This window comes from Erpetoichthys calabaricus, chromosome 12 (assembly GCF_900747795.2).
Source record: "Erpetoichthys calabaricus chromosome 12, fErpCal1.3, whole genome shotgun sequence".
NCBI classification, from domain to species: Eukaryota; Metazoa; Chordata; class Cladistia; order Polypteriformes; family Polypteridae; genus Erpetoichthys; species Erpetoichthys calabaricus.
This window is the reverse complement of record NC_041405.2, coordinates 7,757,883-7,778,913: the sequence shown is the minus strand read 5'-3', so window position 1 is coordinate 7,778,913 and position 21,031 is coordinate 7,757,883. Positions and strand designations below refer to the sequence as shown.

Here is a 21,031-nt window from a genome sequence, read left to right as displayed (position 1 = left end):
ATAACAGTAAGTAAGTTTGATGCTATTGACGTTTTGGTGTCGGGCGATATGTCTCGTCAATGTCATAACAGCCGCGATACATTCTGGTATATCTGTGGTGAATATACACTTGCGCCTCAGAGATGTTGGATGACTGCTCTTGTGAAGAAAGCTTATCATCTGTATTTCAGCTGGTGATCAAGACAAGGACCGGGCGACATGTGGTGTCAGTCTGAGAGCCTGGCTCAGAGGCACTCGAAAGACGATGCCGTTTGCTGTTCCGGTGATATGGCGAGAACAGAAAGACCATGTGACGGACTGTTACTTCTGTTTGACTAATGTGTCTGGTTTCTCTGCCAAAAACAAGAAGACAATTGAATATCCTAATCAGCCTTCAGCAATGAAACCCATGCCACATGACGACAGTCTTCCAATTCCGAAAAAGGATTGGAACTTAGACGAACCAGATGAAGAAACTGCAATGCAGGGTACTGACAGAAACATTGACCCAGATTGTGAACTGTGCTCATCAGGCGATCCACATCTGATAACACAGTCCAAATTGAACAATTTGGTTAGAGATTTGGGTCTGTCAAAAGCAAAAGCCAAGCTGCTGGGTTCGAGACTGCAGGAATGGTGTTTGCTGTCACCAAGTACGAAAATTTCTGTGTTTCGAGGCATCATTATGTAACCAAATTTTTTGCATAAGTCAACAGTCTCCGTTTCTGTTGTGACATTGAAGGATTGTTCTCGGCCTTGGTTTGTGATTACAACCTGGAAGAGTGGCGTTTCTTCATTGATTAGTCAATGTTAAGCCTGAAAGCTGTTCTGCTACACAATGGTAACGTTTATCCTTCAGTACCTGATGGCTATGCAACACACATGAAGGAAACGTATGAGAATATGGAACTGTTGCTGAAGCACGTCCAGTATAGCAGGTACAACTGCAATATCTGTGGAGATCTTAAAGTCATTGCTCTGTTACTAGGACTGCAGCTCGGCTATACAAAGTACTGTTGTTTCATCCGTGAATGGGACAGCCGTGCCAAAGAGTCGCACTGTTCTCGACAGAACTGGCTACTCCATAAAAAGTTAGTTCCAGGACAGAAAAATGTGGCACATGAATCGCTTGTCGACCCGGCAAAGATATTTTTGCCTCCTCTTCACATAAAACTGGGACTCATGAAGAATTTCTTGAAAGTCCTGAACAAGGAAGGCAAAGGTTTTCGTTATTTAAGACAGATGTTTCCAAGAATAACTGACGCCAAGATCAAAGAGGGCATTTTTGTTGGCCCACAGATCAGACATGTTACGAGTGACAAGCGGTTTGAAGATCCGTTAGTTGGGCCGGAAAAAATTGCCTGGAATGCCTTCAAAGACGTTGTTGACAATTTTCTGGGCAATTACAGAGCCCCAAACTCCATTCAGCTGGTAGACAAACTTCTCAAAGCATACAAGACAATGAAGTGCAACATGTCACTCAAGATTCATTTCCTCCACTCATACTTGAACTTCTTCCCCGCAAATCTCAGTGCTGTCAGTGACGAACACGGTGAGAGGTTTCACCAGGACATTGCTACGATGGAGAAACGATACCAGGGCAACTGGAACCTGTCAATGCTTGTTGACTACTTTTGGAAACTACAATGTGATGCACCAAACATTGAATACAAACGAAAATCAGGAGCAAAACACTTTTAATTCTGTTGAATTTAATAGCTTATGCGAAACATAAACGTGAATAAATACGTTATTGTCAGTAAACATATAAATGTCTATTTCTCAGAGTTCCTACGTGATGCAGTAAAACCAAAATTATATTTGTGCATAACCAGTAGGTACCTGTCAAAAACAGCAAAGATTTTTCAGGAAGCAAGACGTCTCAAAAAAACTGTTGTGCAGTGGAAACAGTAAAACATCACAGGGCCAGTGGACTGCATTTCAAATTGATGAACAGCAGACACATCTGTGGGAGGTGGTAGAACATCCATGTAGACCACGGGAGAACATGCAGACTGAACTGAAGAAAGTGGATCTGTGAGGCAGGAGTGCCGTCTGCTGTGCCACAATGCAGCCTGAAATCTTAGCACTTCTAATAAAATCAGATCACAGCTTTCTGACAACAAATGCAAAGAAACTGCACCAAGAGTTCATTTTGTAATAAGAGAAGTGTAAAACTGTTGTGATTTAGAATAAAATGGAAAGAAATTCCTACTTTAATTTGACCCAGATGTCCATGTCATTAATAGAGAAGAGCGAGCCCTCAAGGCACCACAGGAAGTCCTCAGATTTGGGACTTCAAACCGCAGCACAGTTGTCCTGGGCTCAGTGCCAGTCTTTAAATGGGCTCACTGGGCTTCCTCTGGGCATTCTGACTTCCTCCCACATGTCAGAAATATGAAAATATTAAAAAATGTCCAACACCCTCAAAACTCTAAAAAATGGATTAAACGGGTTCAAATGTAAATAAATATGTGAATAAATCAATAGTAATGTAAGGCTCAAGAATTAAAAACTTTTTTTTTAATGAAAAATTTAGATAAACTGTTTCCTTATGTGCTTGGAATTCTTGCTGGCTGTTACTTATGAGGTGTATGTTGAAAATAAATGACGTTATCCTATATGTAGTATTTTAAATATTAATTAAACACTTACTACAGATATTACACTAATTAGTTTTTTGTGCAGTTTTAAAAGGTGTAAAAGGTACAGAAATAAACTTTGTCCAAGAAAGGTTTCATTTAAAATCACAAAGTTAGAAAATACAGTCTTCATAGCTGGGAATATTTAAAGGAGATGTTGTCCATCACCCCTAACGTTCATGTTTTTCTAGATCACTCTTGTATTCTGCTGGCAGCACACACTCCTTGATATATATAATATATATATATATATATATATATATATATATACATACTGTGTGTACACTGTATATATATATACTGTATATATATAATATATTTTATCTTGTGCCCTATTGCCAGCCCTAAATACACACACTCACCCCTAACAACAAACATCAAACAAACGAAACACCAGTTAATTATTACAGAACGTTACCACACAGCTTGACTTTAAATGCAGATATAACTTGCTAAGGCAATTGGCCATCAAGGCACAAAAATGAACATAAGAAGCTTACATGGCAGTTTTTACACAACAATTCCAGTGTTTTGTGGAAACCAAAGAGACGGTGCAAAGAAATCTATTCCAAGTAAAATGTTTGAGAAAAAGTGCATTAGATAAAAGCAATGTGCTTCTTTTTCAGTTTTCTTCCTTACCCTTCTGGTCTTCTGTCTTTTCCTTTGCTCAGTTCCAGTCTGCTTGAGTTCAGACGTTTTCAGCTTTCTTTTGCTAACTGAACTTGTTAAACAGCTGTCTTTTAATTTTCCTCTTCGCTGCTACAGGATGCCGTGCTGCCATTAGAGAGTCACGTGGGCTCATTTCCCTTTCAGTTGAACAGATTGTCATTATTCCAGATGTGTCCCACTCTTTCATCTGATTTTGTTTACAGTTCCCCACATTAAGTTTCCATTTGTCCTCCACACATGCAAGATTTCAAATACAATATTGTGCAGTATGTTCATGTCTTGGAAGTCATTATGGCACTGTGGCTCTCCCTGTGTCTATATGTGTCTTCCCCTTAAGTCATGCAACCCCCCCCCCCCCCCCCCCCCCACAGTGGCAGACCTTTATGTTTGGGACACTGAAGCTTGGACTGTTATGGGCCCCTTTGCTACTGTTTTCTTCATCAGTGGGGTTGTTCCAATTTACAAATGGAGTTGTATATTTACTCTGCTTCTCTTTATCTAATATTACATTTTGTCTAAAGATCTGAAACCATGTGACAAATACTCAGAAACAGCGGGTATCAGGAAGGGGGTAAATACCTTTTCACAGCATTGTGTCTGATTTCTAATTTGATCAGAATTACAGAGCAAGCCTGATGGCACGTTCAGTGCGCTGAGTGTTTATACACTTATATACAAAAATTTGTTAATAAACAACTCACCAACTTCTCATGTCCACTTCAGATCTTCAGCTATAGTCTGCACTAACTGTTCGTTACAATACTAGCACAAAACTACATTAAACTAGAGCAAAATATGTGAAAATATGCGAGCTTTTAGTACTCGTGATGGTCAGTTCTGCCCAGTGGCCAGTCTCAGCAGCCCAGCCAGTAATGTAGCCTGCCAGGCTGCTGCAGCCTAACACTTCAGTTGCAAAGTCGCGGCTCAATAACTTTGGTCAAGGCTCGTGAGGGGTTGGGGAGCAGTGCCATGCCTAGGGTATCAAGGAGCTGACGCCGCAGCTGCAACTATATTAGCAGATGATGTTTACGGTACCGTAATGCCATGGGAAACCACGCTTTTGTCAGAAGGCGGAAAGTAAGAAACGTCAATAAGTAACACCGAAGATGCAGAATGATTCAATCACAAATGATAGTAATCATTTTGTACAAGTTTAGTGCTAACTAGGATCTGTCATGCGGGCCGCGTGTTTGACATGCCTGGACTATAGGTCTCGTCTCATATAACGACACACTTCTTGAAATCTTCCCCTACCTGAATTCATTTCTCTGAGACTCTCCTTGGTAAGTCAGATGCTTTGACTGTCAATTTCGGGAGTCAAGATTCCAGGCACTCGTTATCCCCTGACCTTGCTTGTGTGTTTATCTTCATGGGTTCATTTGATTTTAAATGACTTTGCCTATTGCAGAGCGCCCTTCAGTGACAGTGACATCCCAAGTGCTGGGGCAGAACAAGGAGCAACTGTTGACCTGCCGCCTGGATGGACACTACCTGGATGACATTGTGGTAATCTGGATGAAAAATGGAGAGGCTTTAAATAAATCCGAGCTGAAGGGTGACGGCACGTATGTAACCACAGAGTCGATTTTGCTGACCTCCTTCAAGGAGAAAGATAATTTCGCCTGCTTATTGGAACAGGAAGGATTTATAGACCTCCTTACCAAAATCATTCCCATCGAGATGGAAGGTAAGCAACCAGTTTCTTAGTCATTTTTGAATCCATTCAGAAGATAAATGAGAAAATAAAAAAATTAAAATATTTTTCCATTTTTAGACAATGTTTGTATACGGCTATCAGCATTCTGTGAATGTGCCCAATAGAAAGGAGTAAATTAGAGTTAACAAAAACGATAAGACATTTAAGAAAGAAAATCATTTCTGTTTGAATGGGTAACATAAATCAGCACTGGTGAACATTTTATTTCATGTCATCTTTAAGCTCGTTGATTGTGTTTTCTTGCTTCGTGGTACCCGATTCTTTACAGGGTCACCACTCCCCTCTGATCGTTGATCGTATATCATTTCCTTGTGGAGCTCGATGCTTTGCAGGCTATCCCAATCCCCAGATCATCAATCGTGTGTCTAAGCTTCACAGGGGACACATTTATAAGTTGATTGTGATTTACAAAGTAAATTTCATATTTGTGTGCAAGCCAGGTTTTATAAGTCTGATTTTCTTTTCTGTCATGCGCATGATTTCATACTCAAATCGAAGTAAAGATCTTTAAAGAGAATCCCTTGTGTGGAACTTTACAAATGTAATGTCATGTCAGGGCTCAAAGTTTTGAATTATAAAACAGGGATATTTCACCTGTACTCCAACTACTTTAATGAGATTTGTATTTTAACTTTTTGTTAAACATATTTCAACATTAATATGGCTCATCTAATACCGTGTTTCACCGAAAATAAGACCTACTCCGAAAATAAGCCCTAGCATGATTTTCAGGTCGCGCTGTAATATAAGTCCTACCCTAAAAATAAGCCCTAGTCAAGATCGTCAGCTGAAAAGTAAGGCGCCTAAGGCCAGGTTTATACTTCATGTGATGCGACACGTGTGACCGAAACATCCAGTAAATTCCAAGGACCCCTTGCCACAATATCTCTGAACAGGAAGTTTAATGATTACATCCATCAGTTCGGGGATCCACCCATTCCTGAAGCATCGGCGCAAGACAGAAACAAAATCCCTGGACGAGGCATCAGCTCAGCACAAGGTGAACACAAGCACACTCACATACATTGGCGTCATTGTAACTTCACCAAATCCCCAAACCTTCATGTCTTTGGGTGGAAAACTCAGCCCACTGTGGAAACCCATCAAGAAAAACATGCAAACTCCAGGCAAGGATCACAAGGGACTTGACTCCTGCGAGACAGCAGCGCTACCGCTTTGCCACCGTGCCACCCCATATGTGTAACTATTAACAGTATTCATTATTTAAACAAAGTTAACGATTTATCTGTAAATGTAACATCCATATTTTAATGCATTTCATCATGAAAGTGATATCAAGTATAAATCTAAAGATTCTTAATGTGCAGAGAGCTGGAATATCATAAATGTAAAGTGTTCTGCTTGCTGCTGCTGTCAGGTCAGGAGGAAACATTATGGGGCGGAGTGGTGGCTCTGAGGCTAAGGATCTGCGCTGGTATCCCGAAGGTTGCCGATTCGAATCCCCGTCACTGCCAAAAGAGATCCTACTCTGCTGGGCCATTGAGCAAGGCCTTTAACCTTCAATTGCTCCAGGGGCGCTGTACAATGGCTGACCCTGCGCTCTGACCCCAAGGGGTATGCAAAAACTAACAAATTCCTAACACAAGAAATTGTATAAGGTGAAATAAAGAACAAAAACAACAAAAAAAAAAGAACAAAACCCCAGAAGCGCATTGAGATTAACAACTGGGATGACGTTTACGACGGTCTACTTTAATGACAAAGTAAACTACGGGATTAAAGTGGACATTTCGAGTTTAAAACTGAAATTTCCACTTTAATCACAAAATAGACATTTTCATTATGTCCTTATTTTTTTTCTCTGTGGCTCAAATACGCCATTCTGATGGTATTATGAAGATGAAAAAACAAAAAAAAAGATGGCACAAAAGATGGTATGTGAGACATTTAAAATATAGCGTGTCATTACTTTGGGGAATATGCGACGCTTGAATATAAAAACAACATGAATATATTTGTATGTTGGCATTTTGCTTCACCACATCAAACCATTCATCAAACATCGAAGCGCGCATATCGATCTGCAGAGCGGCTGGAGTAGCAAGAAATTCAGGCTGGAATTCAGGGTTTGAATGTGGAGAGTTATGACGATATTCCAGAAGAAGATAACATGACTGTATTTGGGTAAGCGTATATTGTTGTACATGAATAAATATAAGACATCCCCTGAAAATAAGTCCTAGTGCATCTTTTGGAGCAAAAATTAATATAAGACCTGGTCTTATTTTCGGGGAACACGGTAATACAATATATCATTTAAAACATTACAGAAACGTCAGCGCACACCAATCTAAATGACTACACTCACTTTGTGTGTTTTGCTGGTCTCATTTATCCTTATCCTGATATCCGTCACATGTGCAGTTGAGTCTTAACAACTCATTTCCTTGACCACCCAGTTTCTACCACTGTACTAAAATGATAGTGAAGCCTATCCATGGTGTAATTTCTTGAGTCTCTTGAATGCATCATCTGGTTTCTGGTAAGACCACTGTTAATCTGTTTCCTTTTATGATTATTACCAGGAGGCAACTCCAAGAGCAGCATTACAGCTTTGTCCGTTGTTGTAGGAGTCCTGCTGATTTTGGTCCTGGCTTTGCTGTGTGTTGTCCTTCTACTTTTAAAGATAAGTATCCATCCATCCATCCATTGTCTCCCGCTTATCCGAGGTCGGGTCGCGGGGGCAGCAGCTTGAGCAGAGATACCCAGACTTCCCTCTCCCCGGCCACTTCTTCTAGCTCTTCCGGGAGAATCCCAAGGCGTTCCCAGGCCAGTCGAGAGACATAGTCCCTCCAGCGTGTCCTGGGTCTTCCCCGGGGCCTCCTCCCGGTTAGACGTGCCCGGAACACCTCACCAGGGAGGCGTCCAGGAGGCATCCTGATCAGATGCCCGAGCCACCTCATCTGACTCCTCTCGATGCGGAGGAGCAGCGGCTCTACTCTGAGCCCCTCCCGGATGACTGAGCTTCTCACCCTATCTTTAAGGGAAAGCCCAGACACCCTGCGGAGGAAACTCATTTCAGCCGCTTGTATTCGCGATCTCGTTCTTTCGGTCACTACCCATAGCTCATGACCATAGGTGAGGGTAGGAACATAGATCGACTGGTAAATTGAGAGCTTCGCCTTGCGGCTCAGCTCCTTTTTCACCACGACAGACCGATGCAGAGCCCGCATCACTGTGGACGCCGCACCGATCCGCCTGTCAATCTCACGCTCCATTCTTCCCTCACTCGTGAACAAGACCCCGAGATACTTGAACTCCTCCACTTGGGGCAGGATCTCGCTACCAACCCTGAGAGGGCACTCCACCCTTTTCCGGTTGAGGACCATGGTCTCGGATTTGGAGGTGCTGATTCTCATCCCAGCCGCTTCACACTCGGCTGCGAACCGATCCAGAGAGAGCTGAAGATTACGGCCTGATGAAGCAAACAGGACAACATCATCTGCAAAAAGCAGTGACCCAATCCTGAGCCCACCAAACTGGACCCTCTCAACACCCTGGCTGCGCCTAGAAATTCTGTCCATAAAAGTTATGAACAGAATCGGTGACAAAGGGCAGCCCTGGCGGAGTCCAACTCTCACTGGAAACGGGTTCGACTTACTGCCGGCAATGCGGACCAAGCTCTGGCACCGATCGTACAGGGACTGAACAGCCCTTATCAGGGGGGCCGGTACCCCATACTCTCGGAGTACCCCCCACAGGATTCCCCGAGGGACACGGTCGAATGCCTTTTCTAAGTCCACAAAACACATGTAGACTGGTTGGGCAAACTCCCATGCACCCTCCAGGACCCTGCTAAGGGTATAGAGCTGGTCCACTGTTCCGCGACCAGGACAAAAACCACACTGTTCCTCCTGAATCCGAGGCTCGACTATCCGACGGACCCTCCTCTCCAGGACCCCTGAATAGACTTTTCCAGGGAGGCTGAGGAGTGTGATCCCTCTGTAGTTGGAACACACCCTCCGATCCCCCTTCTTAAAGAGGGGGACCACCACCCCGGTCTGCCAATCCAGAGGCACTGTCCCTGATGTCCATGCGATGTTGCAGAGGCGTGTCAGCCAAGACAGTCCTACAACATCCAGAGCCTTGAGGAACTAAAGATAAGTAAGCATTATTAATTTGCTGTGTGTGAGGTAGGATTGTTTCTGTTTTGTTTCCACTCTGGTGATGTTTTGTTCTTCTGACTATAACATTTTCCCAAGTTTCCAAAAAAAAAGGATTTGAAAGTTCAATTAAATGCAGCTCCTCAATCAGTGGTCAGATAAACAATTCTATTGTGCTTTAAACAAGCCATAATACTGATTAGCCCCAGCAGATGTTGTCACACTTCAGGTCCTTTCATGCAGGAGAAAACAGAAAACCCTGCCATGAAACAGGAAAGTGTGTGAAAAACACAACACCCTGTGTGTTCTGTATCATCTTATCTGAAAATTTACCTAACTGAAAAAACAATCCGTTGGCAGACATTTATCAGGTGTTGTGACCTGAAGAGAGAGCAGGCGGGCTGGGAATGAAGAGCCTTAACGGGCCGACCCACGCGGAAGTCAGTGAATGTTAGTGGAGGTCAAATACTGAAAGTGAAAACAATAATCCAAGAGAGTAATAACAAAACAAAATCTGAAATTCAAGGGTAGCAAAAGGTCTTAGTAATAACTATTAATCCTTTACCTAACTATAGTAAAACATTGTTTTAAATGTTTTAAACATTTTTTTGAAGATTCAAACTACAAAGAATGCAGCCCTTTGCCTTCTTAAGTAGAACACTAGAACATTAGACGAGAACAGGCCATTCAGCCCAAGAAAGCTCACCTGTCATGTCCACCTGATTTCTCCAAAGTAACATCAAGTCGAGTTTTAAAGATCCCCACAGTTACACCGTCTACCACACTACTTGGTCATTTATTCCATAAGTCTATGATTTTCTGTGGGAATCAACACTTTCTAATGTTTGTTTCCCACTGTGACACCCCCTGTTTTTGTTGAACTCATTTTACAGTAATGGCCAGGATCAATTGAACTTATTTGCTTCATAATTTTAAACACTTCACTCAGGTCTCCTCTTAACCTTCATTTGCTTAAACTGCAGAGGCTCGGCTCTTTAAAACCTTTCCTCATAACTCATCCCCTGTAGCCCTGGAATCAGCGTAGTCATTGTTTGCTGGACCTTTTCTAGCCCTTCTATGTCTTGTTTGTATCCCAGAAACCAAAATTGTACACAGTACTCCAGACAAAGTTTCACCAGTGTGTTATAAAACCTATGCACAATCTCCTTGGACTTGTATTCCTTCAACATAAGTCCTTCAACATTTGCAATAAGATGCTGCAGATGTTCTATCAGACGGTTGTGGCGAGCGCCCTCTTCTACGCAGTGGTGTGCTGGGGAAGCAGCATAAAGAAGAGGGACTCCTCACACCTGGACAAACTGGTGAGGAAGGCAGGCTCTATTGTAGGCACGGAGCTGGACAGTTTGACATCTGTGGCAGAGTGACGGGCGCTGAGCAGACTCCTGTCAATCATGGAGAATCCACTGCATCCACTAAACAGGATCATCTCCAGACAGAGGAGCAGCTTCAGCGACAGACTGCTGTCACCGTCCTGCTCCACTGACAGACTGAGGAGATCGTTCCTCTCCCACACTATGCGATTCTTCAATTCCACCCGGGGGGTAAACGTTAAAATTATACAAAGTTATTGTCTGTCTGTATACCTGCATTGTTATCGGCATTGTTATCATTCTTTAATTTAATATTTTTCTTTATCAGTATGCTGCTAATGGAGTATGTGAATTTCCCCTTGGGATTAATAAAGTATCTATCTAATCTAATCTAATCTAATCTATTCTACATGTTCTGCTCTATAACCTAACATCCTGTTAGCCATCTTAATGACTGCCTTGACGATGATAGTGATGAGTCCTCTATGACTCCCAGGTCCTTCTCATAAGGAGTCCTTTCCAGTTTCAGACCTAATATTGTGTATTCAAATCTAACATGTCTACTTCCTACTTGTAATTCTTTACTTTACTTACATTTGGTTTGGCTATAAAAAGGCCTTTGCTTGAACCTACATATTAAAATACAGGTGTTTTAAATCTCCGTCAGTCAGTAGCTATTAAGAAATTAGTAATTAAGCTGCAACACCTCACCCAATGACTACCATCATCTCCACTTGTTGGAGTGCAGTTATTTAATTCAGATATTCTGTCATTCCTCTTTTCATTTATTGCATTTGTAATCAGCACAGCTGCTTCAGCCTTCTTCTCATCACCATCACATTGAGGTGAGGAATTAAGCAGAAAAATGTTTCTAATCCCAGATATTGTGGGATTTTTTTATTTCAGAAATTCCATTTAGGAAAACAGACCAGGGTTCTCATGTATAAACGGTGCGTACGCACAGAAATGTTGCGTACGAACCTTTCCACGCTCAAATCGCGATGTATAAAACCTAAACTTGGCGTAAAGCCATGCACATTTCCACGGTAACTCATTCCTTGGCGTACGCAATTTATCCGCCCGGTTTTGCAGACTGGCGGCACCCAGCGTCAAAGCAGTGCTACTGTTCCTGTGTGATCACCCTTTCTTTCTTAGACCCACATTCCTGGCGCGGCTTTATAAATACACTGAAATTAACTGCATATTGTTTATTAGTGTAATGCATCTGATTGTAATTAACCTGTAACAATATAATGGTCCAGGGAATAGCCATAGTATTCCAAATACCATAACTGCTTTAGCGTTGTAACTCTCACTGCATGTTCTTTCAGCTGATCCCGTTAAGGGCTGCCACAGCAGATCATCTTTTTCCACATTACTCTCACTGCACCACTCGGAGTATTTATATCACTGTATCTGAGTGGGAAATCACAGCAGCTGCTGATTGTAAAGAGAATTATCGGTATACAGAATGAAGCAGACGCTGCCTGAGCCACAGCAAACGCTTTAGTCCCTGTACGGACTTCGCGGTTTAGAAACAGTTTCATCCCAAGAACTCTAAACACACTAAATCAGTCCATCAAGTGCTCCTTGTAGAAATGTTTGGACTTATAAGTGCAATTACCCCACTGTAAACTTGCACTACAGTTATAATATTGCACAACCTGCGCCACTTTATAAAGCGCGTATTTACATGTGATGACGGTATTCATTTCTAAGACGAAATGCAGCAAAACATGTTGATTATATTATACAGATAAAACTTTAACTTCATTTAAATAATCTGTATTATTAATAATTAAACATGTGAGGACACGGTGCCACAGCGCTACCTAGTTCAGTAATTGTTCCTGCCTTGCGCTGTATTCTTGCTGGTGCTGACGCGACACTGGAAAGATAGACGGATATAATAATTAAACACGTACTACGAAGATATTTCAATGTTTTGTAAACGTTTTGAAGAATCGAAGTTCTAAGCTTACAGATGGCTTCACGTCTATTACATAGCTTATTGTGTGGCGATTGAGTTTTTGGAGAAAGAAAAGTAAGGACAGGAATTGGAGGTTAGTACATTTGAAAGAGACAGTACTGCTGTGATAAATTATTTCATTGAAGGTTGCGCATGGCGCAGCAAGCCTCTTGCGTGAGACATGAACAAGCACTGCGCCACCGTGTTCCCATGTTTAATAACATGCTTTCATTCCTATCATCATGAAAAAGATATCACGTATACATCTCAGTATTTTAATTATTCAGAGAGCTGTAATATCACAAATGTAATGGATTATGTGTCCTGTCGGAGAAAGAGAAAGCCCGTTTAAAAAGCAGGTAGTGATTCATACACATAGAGCACATAGAAGATCAAATACAGAACAAAGCATTTAACATGCCACTTTAGTTACAATGGGATTTGAGAAACTAGTAAATTAAACGATTTTAAGATGAAATTTATGATGTTCTACTTTAATGGCAAAATAAACTACGTGATTAAAGTGGAAATTTCGAGATTAAAGTTGACATTCCGTGCTTTTTTCCCACTGTGTGCCTTTTTTTTGTCTGTACCCTAATAAGCTTTCATATGACACTCAGACGGTGGGCTACGACTCGCTTTTTCCCGGCGACTTTGATATGTGATTTCTTTTTTATTTCGGGCACTGTGCGACTTTGTGAACTTGAGCCTTCGAGTTTCTCTGACACACTGTCACTCGATCAGCTTCCTTTTGTTGATTATACCACTGTTTAAACCAACAAATAGTACGTTTTTCCTTTTCCTCCACTTGGTATTCGCTGAAATTCTTATATTTTCTCCCGTGCTTTTCCCATTGTCTTTTCACAGAAGGCTATTTATATCGATTTGCATATTCAAAGAGGCGTAATTCTGGGAGGAGTTGGGGCGGGACAGAAGGCGCGTGCACGTGCGTTACTTTTCACGCAAATCGGGATTTATGTAGTGGAAGAACGTGAAAGTATGCGTGCGCACAGATTCCTGCATCTGGATTTTTCTGTGCGTATGCACAATCCCGCTTTTGTGCTTACGCCATGTTATAGTGTGAGTTCTACGCACGGCGTTATACATGAGGCCCCTGGTCTATCAGGATCAGCACTTCTATGTTATCTAAATCGTTTTATTTTCCACTAAAGGAGGGGAGTCTGATACTCCCTTGATAATACACAGTTATGTTTATGTCTATTTATTTTATTAATGTATTTAACAGTAAAAATGTTTTATTATTATTAGTATCAATCCCTTGTAGCCGGTTAATTCTCATATATTATGTATTTTATATAAATTAATATATATATATACCTGTGCTTCACTGTAATTTACTTGTTTGATTGTTTTTCTCAGCTTGCACTTCTTGTCACTTATAAGCTGTATGTCAGAAAGTCCTTTGTCAGGTTGAATTTGAACCTCTAATGGCAGAATATTAAAAATCACTTGTGGCGCCTTTCCTACATATTTCCGGGTGAAAGTTCAGGCTTCGCACGTCTTTCGTCCCTTTGTTTGCTTGCTGCACGTTGTGGGAATAGTTTGTCCTTTTCTCTTATCACTTGAGCCATGCTGTGCGTCCTTGCGGAAAAGTAAGTTTATCATAGATAATTTGATATAAAGAGGTTCAAATGTTTGTTAAACTTACACGTTCAGATGTGAAAATGTGTATTTGTATGTAACGTTGTAACTTAGTGTATGTATTTAATTTGTTTACAGACCACAGCCACAGGAATTAAAGTACTTTCAGACTTAAGATTGTGCTTGCAATTAATCTTTACCTCGATATTGGAAAGGGGAGTTTACAAACAAAGTTGTACCACCGTGGAGTTAATAGCGACCCCTCCCGTGACCAGACATCTGATCGTGTCTAAGGTCGTTTGGACTTTATCTCACCCGCATCTATTACACCAGCCTGTTGTACCGAGATCAGTTCTCATTTTTACTGTATGTTATCGTTATGTTCATGTATGTGACATACGCCATGTTGTATTGGTCACTTATGTCGAATGCTGTCTTTAAGCTGATTTCCCAGGTCTGATTCCCGTGTGCTTTGCTGAATAAAATTATACCTGTGGGTGTGAAGTGAACTGTGTCATGTCTTCAAGAGCTTTATAATCAAAGATGTACTACCTGTTATTTTTGGTTCGTGTGAGCTACAACTTTTTGATTAAATAAGAGCTCTTAACGAACTTGACTTTCATGATACTACATTTTAATAATCTAATACGAGGGTCACATTCCTGGAAAAAGCGATCTAAGCGGACGGCTGGGTGAAAATGATTCTCACGTACCATGCAAATAAGGAAGAGGCCACCGATCTACCGAGAAGGGTATTGCTGCCGACCGGAGACATTATGGGTGGATCTCGAGGCGGGATAACTGTCAATCAAATTCAACTTCAGCAAATCATATTGTGCTAATTCAGAACTTCAACAAATGAGATTGTTGTTACGGTATGACAATCAAAAACTCACCTGTCTAATTATCAACGTTTGAAGTTGTCTATCAAGTGTAACTTTAACCAATTGTTTCACAGTTTGTGATCCCTACCTCTTTGAGGTTCCGCCTTACAGAGTTTCCTCTTAAATAACCTGCCGTTGTACCAAGCGACGAAACTCCATTAAACAAAAGGAGACAAAAAAGAAGCTGCAGCGACGAAACTCCATTAGACAAAAGAAGAAGAAGTGATGAAACTCATTGCTCGTTATTTTTGACAGAGGAAGTAAGTGAAAACGTTTGAAAGTTGCATTTGCACAGTTTTGTTCGTAATTTTTAATAACTTTGTCTTGCATGGTTATGTTTGTACCGTGAACCTTTATGTTTGTATTAATAATCATTTTTGCTGTAGTAATTGATGCATATTTGGTGCTTGAAGTGGACCGGCACTCAGCGGTACCAGCAACTCTTCAAATTCCAAAAGGGAAGTTTCATGAGAACAACTCGACTGTGCATGGAAGATGAAAAAAACTTTTACAATCATCTTAGAAACGTTTGGTTAGTTATTCTGTGGTGAAGCAGGCCTTTGACAAAGTTCACATTGACTACAGTGGTGCACCATATTACCTTTTTTTCTTTTCAGTTTAGTTCCTTATGTTGGAGTAATGTGTCTAAATTGTAATACCACGTAATCGGCTGTGTTTTTGTACCGTCAATTTTAATAAAATTTCATGATAGTTTTGTGCAGATGATGCCTGCTATTTCTAAACTGTTAAAGACTTACCTGCAATGGGCAGTGCAACACTAAATTGTATGTGAGTCAGACTGACAGTCGTGATGTTCATAGAGCCTTTTCAATATAATTACAAGTGACATTTATATTTTTTCCTTTCAGCCAGCTTGCTACAAGAATATCTTCTAGAAATTTGATGTTAGTGAAAAATAAGGTCAATTGCAACAATCCATCTGTTAAACTTGTAATTCACTTGTAGTGTTTGACTTTCACGTGTATCTTTTATTTTTCTTTCCTTCTTTTCCTATGGCATCCCAACTGGTTCAGTAGTCTGTGGAATAGACATGTTGATGGTATTTAAATATTAACTGTAAGCTTTATGTAACTTTACATTTGTGTTTAGATTGTTTAGGATTTCAGCACTTTAGTTCTTGTCCTCTGTCAGTCCGCACTTTTATCTGACTATGGAGGAACCCTTTGATTTTACTGCTGTCAGTCTTTTAAAGATGCTGATTATATATTTCTTTTGTGTGTGTCCACAGTGGCTGCTTGATTGCAGTGGGGCATCTGACCTGAGAACAAGGAGCTGCAGAGATCAGCTGGGCCTCCAGGAGGACTCAACATGAAAAACTGTTGGAGTTCATCATAAAGGGCCATGGAGCAGATGATCGATCACTTGCTGGAAACGTAGTTCAGATAACAAGTAAAACTTTGTTATTGTAATCTATCTAGTAGCAAAGAGCTATGATGACTTTATAGCACCAAACTCTTGTATTTTCTTGTCCATCAGGCTGTTGAATCTGAAAAGGTGTCATCCAAATGGTTTAAAAATGATGAAGATCCTAAAGGTCACAAAGGCATTTCAACTTGGGATTCCATCTTAACCAGTCCTCGAATAAACATGTCGCTTGCTTTATTGGTCTTTGGCCTTTTTTATTTCTGAGTGTTAAACTGACTGAGCATAATAGAGCTGTGTATATTTGATCGAAGTATTGATGTAAATAATAAAGGACACTTTGTTAAAGATTGTTGATTAAGTTCTGTACTTTTGAAATTGTCTGTGTATCTGTTTTCATCCAATTCATGTCTTCTGCATTTTTCTTTAAATTTTTATAACTGCATTGTACAGTTTTATTCCTTTTTTGTACATTACAAGCAAACATGTCTATCCCCATTATATTGTTCTTTTATATATACATATACATATATATACATATACATATATATATATATATATATATATACATATACATATACATATATATACATATACATATATATACATATACATATATATACATATACATATATATACATATACATATATGTGTGTGTGTGTGTGTTACCGGCAATGTATGATATGCAGGCATTCTATAGAATGCCTAGGCAATGTATAGAATGCTGAAAATTGGATGTCAGAATATACAATGATTAATATGTCATGCATTTTCTAGACATTCTATGCACTGCCAAAACACAATACTTTGCCTAAATAGCATTTGCCATTCTATATAATGCCTATGTATTACATACAATGCCTAGGGAAAATATATATAATATAAAAATAATTTGGATATTTCATACTTTGCCTAAACACGCCAGGCATTCTATAGAATGCCTGCATTTCATACATTGCCAGTAACATATATATATAGTCATATGAAAAAGTTTGTGAACTCCTCTTAATTCTTTGGATTTTTGTTTCTCATTGGCTGAGCTTTCAAAGTAGTAACTTCCTTTTAATATCTGACATGCCTTATGGACACAGTAGGATTTCAGCAGTGACATTAAGTTTATTGGATTAACAGAAAATATGTAATATGCATCATAACAAAATTAGACAGGTGTATAAATGTGGGCCACCCAACAGAGATATGACATCAATACTTAGTTGAGCCTCCTTTTGGCCTCTAGACGCTGTCCTCCTATAGCCTTTGAGTGTCTGGATTCTGGATGGAGGTATTTCTAACCATTCTTCATACAAAATCTCTCCAGTTCAGTTCAGTTTGATGGACACCCTGCTTCAAATCATCCCACAGATTTCCGATGATATTCAAGTCAGGTGACTGTGACGGCCATTCCAGAACATTGTACTTCTCCCTCTGCATGAATGCCTTTGTAGATTTCCAACTGTGTTTTGGGTCATTGTCTTGTTGGAATATCCAACCCCTGTGTAACTTCAACTTTGTGACTGATGCTTGAACATTATCCTGAAGAATTGGTTGATATTGAGTTGAATTCATCCGACCCTCGACTTTAACAAGGGCCCCAGTTCTTGAACTAGCCACACAGCCCCACAGCATGATGGAACCTCCACCAAATTTGACAGTAGGTAGCAGGTGTTTTTCTTGGAATGCGGTGTTCTTCTTCCGCCATGCAAAGCGCTTTTTGTTATGACCTAATAACTCAACGTTAGTCTCATCAGTCCAAAGCACTTTGTTCCCAAATGAATCTGGCTTGTCTAAATGAGCATTGGCATACAACAAGCAACTCTGTTTGTTGCGTGAGTGCAGAAAGGGCTTCTTTCTCATCACCCTGCCATACAGATGTTCTTTGTGCAGATTGCATTGAATTGTAGAACGATGTACAGATACACCATCTGCAGTAAGATGTTCTTGCAGGTCTTTGGAGGTGATCTGCTCATATGCTGCTCCTGTATTTTTCTTGGCCTGCCAGACCTGCTGGTTTAACAGCAACTGTGCCTGTGGCCTTCCATTTCCTGATTCCATTCCTTACAGTTACAGAAACTGACAGTTTAAACCTCTGAGATAGCTTTTTGTAGCCTTCCCCTAAACCATGAGACTGAACAATCTTTTTTTTCAGATCTTTGGAGAGTTGCTTTGAGGATCCCATGCTGTCACTCTTCAGAGGAGAGTCAAAGGGAAGGAAGCACAACTTGTAATTGACCACCTTAAATACCTTTATATCTCATGATGGGACACACCTGTCTATGAAGTTCAAGGCTTAACGAGCTCATCACACCAAGTCATCAGCATTGAGCAGTGACAGGCATTCAAATCAGCACAATGACAAGGGGACCCACATTTGTGCACAGCCAGATTTTCACATTTGATTTAATTTCATACAACTAAATACTGCTTCACTAAAAATCTTTGTTCAGAAAACACCGCAGTACTCAAATGTTCCTAGGAAATGAAAGACATACCACTGTTATCTGTTTTGTTGAAAGGAGAGTCAGGGTTTCCCAAACTTTTTCATATGACTGCAAACTTTAAAGCCTTACAATATCTACATACTTCCACCATATCACCTATGTCCATATATTCAAACTCTTCTTGCTGTTCCGTTGCTCTAGGCCGATTGTTACTTTCCTTGCCTAGGTCACCCTCTCACGGGAACATGCTTCCAATGCATGTCAGTATGACGTGAGCGTGTCGCGGGAAGTGAAAGTGTCTCTCTGTCTCTCTTCAGAACATCACGTCTCATCGCAAGATTTTTTTTATAATAGAGAGATAACCAATATGTTCCTTTTTTTTGTATTCACGAACATTCCACCAAATGAGCTGATTGTCTTCTAGCCCAGTAATGGCGAACTAACAGAACAATATCAAGTTCAAATTCTGAACATTAATGAGTAGTTAAAACGTTTTGTGATGTACAACACACACTGAGCACAATGAGGAGTCTGTGACCATCAGTGACAGGATATTCTTAGTGAACTCTGACCCAGGACATTAAAGAGTTTAAATACAAAAGAAAAATGACCAAGAAAATAGTTCTTTCAAAATTTATTCAAAAATATATGATTATGTCAAAACAAAAATATTGGCCATGTATTTACATAAAGCTTTCTGATAAAAAAAAATCAAACATATACATAAGATTAGCTGAACATCAGATGCATATTTGAAGTACATGAAGGATTATTTAAGTTACAATAAAGGGACAAGTCAGCATAATAGCACTTTTTCCACATTATTTCATACAAATAATTCTACCTTAAAAATCTTTGCAAAACAAAAACAAACAGAAATTACTATCCATATCATATACAAATATTTCAAAACAAATGTTGCGCACACGCACACCCATGCCATATATTTAACTGACATCAGATGTATCATCATCAGTGGCAGACAATCCTACACGGCTGAGCTTTGATCCCAGCTCTCCACATATTGTAGATAACACTGGCTGGAGATTTTTACCTTTGTAATCTTTGCCTAATCCACCATCACCCAGTCAGAGTGCATGACACAGTGTGACAGCAAGGATAGGAAGACATAACTCTGGCTTTTCTTTGGTTTATTTATACCAAGGCTCATATAAAAGACCATTTGTCTTTCGGAGTTAACAAAGTGTATATATAAAAAAAAATCATCTTGTAAAAGTCCAAAGAGACAAATGAAGGGATTACCAGCACTTACTATTTTCTGAATTAAAACTTGATTCTATGCTTTGCTAAAAAGAGTGATGCCCTTTTCATGATTATACATTAAAACAAAACAAACTTTCAGGGAAGGCCATCACCTGATTATTATAAATGTCATCATCTCTTGATGGTCTTGGGCAAACACCCTAATAGTATGAATAGTTTGGCTTAGTTCAACAATTTAAAACATATTTTGAATAAAAATGGATATGTATGAAATCTTAATGTATATTTTAGAAAAAGTTCCTAATTTTGATCTGTTTTAACTGTAAGAAAATGTTCTTATGATAACACCTTCAAATAAAAAACTCTAATAATAATACTAAGATACAAAAATGAACACAGAAAAAGACAAAGTCTATATTAAAAACATTCACATTTCCATTTCCATTACTAGCATCTCAACAAAGAGTTCCTTTTAAACATAACAAAGTCAAGTGATTTGTGAGCAATATAAGTAACAGCATGAATTCTGTTAATACTCAAAGTAAGATGTTCAGCTTTACTTAGTTGTTCTGTGACTGGCAAATAAAAATGACCACTAAATGACAGATTAAGAACAGAAACATTTTCCCTTAACTTTGACGCTCTTTCAAATTAGAACTCTGTTCACACTTTAGGGATTTAACAAATACGCATCAAGAGAACAAATCTGATTTTACAGTAATATAGTAATACTTGAAATGTTCATTTTTAATGGCAGGGTCTCAATTTCAATTACTTAGAATGCTTCATGAATTTTTTTCAGGTCTTTACAAATAATAAAACCCAACCTCAAGCAGTGGTGAAGCTGTTGAACACACAAACTGACTGTCATTGCCTTCACTTGGTAAAGTTATATAGATAAGAGTACAGAATAAATGACAAAGAGTGCATAAACTATTCTAGAAATGTATGTCCTCTACTGTATCAAAAGGTTGAGGCCAAACTGTACTTTGGTTAGAAATAAATATGTACCTGCTGCAATATTACAATAAGGCACTTTGGTAAAACTTTACATTTTAGTATGAGCTA

At 39.7% G+C, this 21,031-nt stretch overlaps 1 protein-coding gene across 1 annotated transcript in view; it reads right to left on the bottom strand.

The window, feature by feature from the left end:
* The window catches only part of LOC114661801 (tapasin-related protein-like), a 259,850-nt gene that overhangs the window by 49,035 nt on the left and 189,784 nt on the right, over positions 1-21,031 (bottom strand). The window lies entirely within an intron of this gene.